General features: G+C 36.3%; 1 protein-coding gene across 13 annotated transcripts in view; it reads right to left on the bottom strand.

Moving 5' to 3' along the window:
• Window positions 1-1,670: 1,670 nt before the first annotated feature.
• LOC135109078 (calcium-activated chloride channel regulator 2-like) overlaps window positions 1,671-6,000 on the bottom strand; it is a 460,219-nt gene continuing 455,889 nt past the window's right edge. For all 13 annotated transcript variants that reach the window (XM_064020133.1, XM_064020128.1, XM_064020124.1 and 10 more), the window contains one exon: window positions 1,671-1,950. The gene's annotated coding sequence lies outside the window, so the exon portion shown is untranslated. The remainder of the gene's footprint in view (window positions 1,951-6,000) is intronic.

Here is a 6,000-nt window from a genome sequence, read left to right as displayed (position 1 = left end):
GCTATATGATTGACTTTTCAGGAACATACCTGATCATAAAGCAGAAGTGAGGTGTACTCGATGATGATCATTCAAGTGCTGTACTACATGCTATATTACTATATTTTTTACATAATACGATGTAAAAGTGAGAAATATAGTGATGTGTCTGACATCAACAGCTGATTGTAGCACTTGAGGACATCATCAAGTAGGCATTTGTGTTGCCTTCACCATTACTTTTTGTAATAAACGAAAATGCTTTTTATATTATAAAAATTTCTTATTCACCTTACTTTGGATTTTCCTCAAATATTATCATGTTTGTTAATAATTAATAATGTTGAGAAGAACTTAACATTTTCCTTGACTAAAACTGAACAAAAGGATGAATTCTATGTCCAGAAAGTTTTAGGAGCATCATTGTTGTCTTGTTGATAAAATCTGCAGAGATAGAGAGTATACTGATGTTGTGATTGTGCTGCTTAACTCATGTACTTGAGAACTATCTCAGGCATGCATTTATTGACTATATTTATTGAATTAATCTGTTATTTCTTGTAATGGTACTGAACATACCCATAATTATTATTATATTAATGGATTAATGAGCAATATATCAGTGAATGTAAGCCTAAGGTTGCTGTTAAGTATAAAAGTTTGTAAACAGCACTAATGTATGCACTTCCTTCACTGAGTTTTTATTTAATGCTTGTACATTCTGAAGAGACAGAATGTTACTTGGTGAATGTGTGGCCTTCTCTTCATAATAGGATGTTACTTGGTGAATTTGTGGCCTTCTCTTCATAATCTATTATGGGTTTCAAAGGGAATGTTACATCATTTTTTGTGAATAACTCTCCAACAAGAATTGGGATTATCCTTTGACAGATAATCGGCTAATTTTCTCGTCACTATGGTCAAGTAACAGTAAGGTATGCAAGACTTAATTAGCTACTGGATGTCATGCTCCATCCAACTGTTATCCTCACCACGGTGACCAGAGGAGGATTTATTTCTGAATGGTGATGAGGATTAAAATATAGAATGTTCCGAGTATTATGTTTGCATAATTTGTACAACCATCATGTCTCATTTCCTTTCATCTACGATGCATGTTTGAAAATCACACATTGCTTCATGTATTTTGAGCATGAAAATAATGAGTACAGTAAACTGTAATAAGATGTGAACAAAATAAAAGTGCAGGAAGAAAAGTAAAGAAATTCAGCTTAATGAGCTTATATTTCAGTTTCATGTAAAAGGCAATGATAGGTCATGTTCCCCAAATATCATTATAGTAGCTTGTTAATATTGAATAAAATAACTATGTTGATTTACAGTAATGGTGGCAGGAGCATCATCTCTGTGGTGGAAAGGATGACAATGGGGAAGAGTGTGATGTCACAACACACTCATGCTTTGGGGGGCTGGCTAGGTCTTGCATGCAGTAAATTTACTAAGGCATGTGCCTTTTGTTGTTTGACCATAGTGATGAGTTAGTGGAGTGTCTGGAAACATGGTCCCAATTCCAAAGTTATTACTGAGAGTTATTCCTGAAGATGTAAAAATACCTACCCTCTGATACACAGTAACAGCAGCTGAATGGGATTTGAAGGTGATGTTGAGTAATAAAGTTGCTTTTTTTCACATTTTGTCAGTGTAAGGTGTAATACTGAAAATTAAAAATCTTTCTTGGTTTTGGGTACAGGATTATTTTATTCTTCAAATGTGGATCTACTATATAAATGTTTTCCCCATATGAAAAAAAGAAAAAAATAAATAAATAAAATGAAATAAATAAAATTCAATTGAATTGGGGGAAAAATAAATAAATAACTCAAACTTTTGCAGCTTATTTACTGGCAACACTATCAGCCAATGTCTTCCAGATCAATTTCTACTGATGTGTTGTTGTCTTGATATCCCTGTAATCCATATTGGTCAATTTGATTATCCCAGACCTGCAGTCTGAAAACAGAGGTTTTGAATTAATCACTGAGGAATATGACAGTGCTGTAAAAAATTTCAGTGACTTAGTAGAAATGACCTGTTGTGGAAATTGGCTAGTAGAAATGACCTGTTGTGGAAATTGGGTGTGTAGTAATAATTCTCAAACTTAAATAAGTATTGAGTGAAAAAAACTTTAGTGGAGGCATAATTTTATATAGCTGGGAAGACCTGGCTCAAATCAGTCAAAAGTCCAAATTATCCAGGGGAAAAGGGACCTGTAGTCATAGGAGAGAGGCTAGTCAGTCTGGTGAGCTATTTGTTCTGGCAGTCAAGATGCAGGCAATAAAAATCCTTCCCTTTTTTTTTTTCCAAATCCTCTCTCTCTCTCTCTCTCTCTCTCTCTCTCTCTCTCTCTCTCTCTCTCTCTCTCTCTCTCTCTCTCTCTCTCTCTCTCTCTCTCTCTCTCTCTCTCTCTCTATATATATATATGTAGAATATGAATACATGATCATATTAAAAATAGTTTTTTTTTCCAAATCCTCTCTCTCTCTCTCTCTCTCTCTCTCTCTCTCTCTCTCTCTCTCTCTCTCTCTCTCTCTCTCTCTCTCTCTCTCTCTCTCTCTCTCTCTCTCTCTCTCTCTCTCTCTCTCTCTCTCTATATATGTAGAATATGAATACATGATCATATTAAAAAATAGTTTATGTACAAGAGCAAATTTCATTCTACAAGATGAGCCCTCACAGTTGGACTTAATATTTACAAAGGAATCAGAAGTGATGGTTAAAGTGAACTACAAGAGCCCAATAAGTAAAAGTGACCATATAGTGGTAGAGTGCACATTGAAAGTGAGAGGAGTGAAAAAAGATGATCATAGAGTCGGAAGGTGCAACTACAGAAGGATAAATCTTGAAAGTTGAAGAAACTACTTTGAATGTATGGACTGGTGTAAGTTTCATAGAGTTGTGGGAGTGGAAGAAAAGTGGAGAGAGTTGATAACCATATACAAAGGTGTGAGATGATTTGTGCCAAAGAAGAATGAAAGATGTCAGAAAACAGAAATGGTTTAATAGAAGTGAGGAGGCAAGAAAGAGAGATATGGCCAGGAATAAATGGAGAAAAAAAAAACACAAGAGAACTGAGAGGTATACAAGAGAGTGAGAAATGAATACTCAAGGGTATGGAAAGAAGAAATATATAACCACAAAAAAGACATCGTAGATAACTAACTGCAAAGATGATCCAAGACTCTTTCTGTAGATATATAGATGGAAATGAAAACCAAAAAAGGAATGAGTAAGTTAAATAATGTTGATGATGATTTGGTTGTGGAAGGAGAAGCAGAAATGGCTGAAGTGATAAATGAATGCTTCCAAAGTCTCTTCACCAGGGAAACTGTTCATCAGACCAGAGGTGGCAAGTGAGAATGCAGATGGATTCAGTGAGTGAGACTGAGGTGACAGTGAGATGATAATAGAAAACCTGGATGCAAGGAGAGACCATGGGCCAGATGAAGTGTCCAATTGAGTGTTTAGGGAATGTAGCACCCAATTAGGTAGCAAAGTGCATGTCATTTTGTGTTTGCTAAAACACAAAATGACTGACAATGTGCCCATTTATAAAGAATGGCAAAAAGGAACAGCCTTCCAACTATAGACCAGTGTCATTAACAAGTGTGCTAGTGAGAAATGTGAAAGTAGATGGACTAAATATTTAGAAAAAAAAAGTACTGAGAGACAGTTTGGTTTCAGAGAGGGGAGATCATGATCATGTACAAACAAACATTACTATTCTAGGTTTACAGATGTTGTCCAGGAGAGAGAGGGATGGACTGATTATGTATTTGGATTTGAAGGTGTCGTTTAATAAGGTGCCCCATGAAAGACTTGTGGAAACTGGAAAATATCAGAGGTTTAAAAGAAACATTATTGAAATGGATTTTCTATTAACAGAAAAATGAGATCAGTGATTAGAGACAGAAAATTCTCTTGGAGAAAGATAATTTGTGGAGTCCTGCAGGAATCTGGTTTGGCACCAGTAATGTTTGCAATCTTTGTGAATGACATGATGAAAGGAATGACTTGTTACATGAGTCTGCTCATGATGCAAAGCTGATGAGAAAGGTGGAGAGGAAGGATGATTGTGCTGCTCTTTAAGAAGATCTGAATGTAATTTGGGAAACAGAATTTAACAAAAAAAATGTGGAATACTTAAGTTTGGACAAAGTAGTAAAATACCTGAGTAGTGTTATTAAACAATGGGAAAAGAGTTCATTGGAGTGCAAAGTGAGGAGAATGACATTGGAGTCACCATTACTGATAAATGTCACCTAAGAAATGTATCAGCAGGATAACAAGTGAGACCTACAATTTGCTGAGAAATATAAAACTGCTTTTTAATTACCTGGATGAGGAAATGATGAAAAAACTGATTGTGACCACAACTGGAATATGCTACAGTGTTATGGTCTTCAAGCACTAAGAGGGGCAAGGGGAAGTTGAAAAGAATACAGAACTGCAACAAAAATGCCTCCAACCTTATATAATATGTCATATGAGGAGAAATTTAAGAAATTAAATCTCACTTTGGAAGAGAGAAAGGAGATCAGATTACTGTGTATAAGATCATGTCAGGAATTGAGGAATTAGACTGCGGGGGCCTGGTGGTGTGAGATTACAGAAGTATAAGAGGACATGACCTGAAGGTGAAGAAGGGAGTGTACAGAAGGGATGTAAAAAAAATAACAGGTTTCCACAACATATTGTTTGAGTTTGAAATTAATTGAATGAGACATAGTACATGCTATGACAATATATGGTTTTAACCCTATTCTCTGCGTATGGGTAAAAAACGACCCACCCTAGCTGATTTTTTCCCAAATAAAATTCTAAACAAGAGTTTTAAGAAATTATTCTTACTTTCAATCAAAATTTGATAAGGAATGACCATGTAAAAAAAATCTGCAAAAAACATTGGTCTAATCTATGATATTTTATACTTTTCTTTTGATCACTTGTAAAGCAATATGACAACATGAAAATCAGTGATCAATGAGTTCACTGCCGATGGCCACCTCCTAGCCAACAGTGCGATAAATTTCCATGTACTTATTTTTGTGTTTGTGTTTTGGTATATATTTTTAATGTACTTATTATTCTCTTTCCTGCAGTATTTCACGTAAAAATATAAGAACATATGACTCATAAGTGAGGGATAATAGGGTGTATGTTGGACAATCATGTAGTGTGATTAGTGTTTGTGTGTTCTACTTTCTCTCCTGCATCATCTCACAATAAGACTATAAAGACAATGTGAATGCTAAGTCCAGTAGCTTGGTTCACTCTTGCGTTGATGTGATATGTGAAATTAAAAACTACCAAAAATCACACCAATTTCAATCGATATGCAAAGCAGTTATGTGGAGCACTTCAGAGATGGGAGGCATAATTTTGAAAGGTGGTAAGGTTCTCTCTCTCTCTCTCTCTCTCTCTCTCTCTCTCTCTCTCTCAAACATGGTGATTCTACTATTGTCTGTTACTATGATCTAAGAGGTTGGGTGAGTGAGTGGTTACACTGAAACCAATTTCAGGTAGGAGTTGCCATGACAATGGATTTCCACCCTCCACTCCACAATGTAAACAACCACCCCCACCCACATCAACTGTTTTAATGGACATTTGAGTTCAAGGTCATGATTGACAAGTTCATCACCAAAGCTTTGTGTATATGCTACCCATGAAACCAGAAGATAAAGGGCAGAGAGAGAGAGAGAGAGAGAGAGAGAGAGAGAGAGAGAGAGAGAGAGAGAGAGAGAGAGAGAGAGAGAGAGAGAGAGAGAGAGAGAGAGAGAGAGAGAGAGAGAGAGAGGAAGGCAGGCAACAGCCAATCAGAAGTTAGCCATTCATGACGTCATTGCAGCGGGTGAGGGAGGGCTGAGGGGGCTAAGTAGCTACCCTCCGTGAAATAAAAACCTTGCAACTCTTCATAAATATGCACTGCAGTGTGTACACAAGAGCTTATCAGCTTACGTGACTGGGTGCACTTACCGGGTTTATAATTGCTTAGTGCTT

Source organism: Scylla paramamosain, chromosome 18, assembly GCF_035594125.1.
Source record: "Scylla paramamosain isolate STU-SP2022 chromosome 18, ASM3559412v1, whole genome shotgun sequence".
NCBI lineage: Eukaryota > Metazoa > Arthropoda > Malacostraca > Decapoda > Portunidae > Scylla > Scylla paramamosain.
This window is presented reverse-complemented; position numbering and strand designations above follow the sequence as displayed.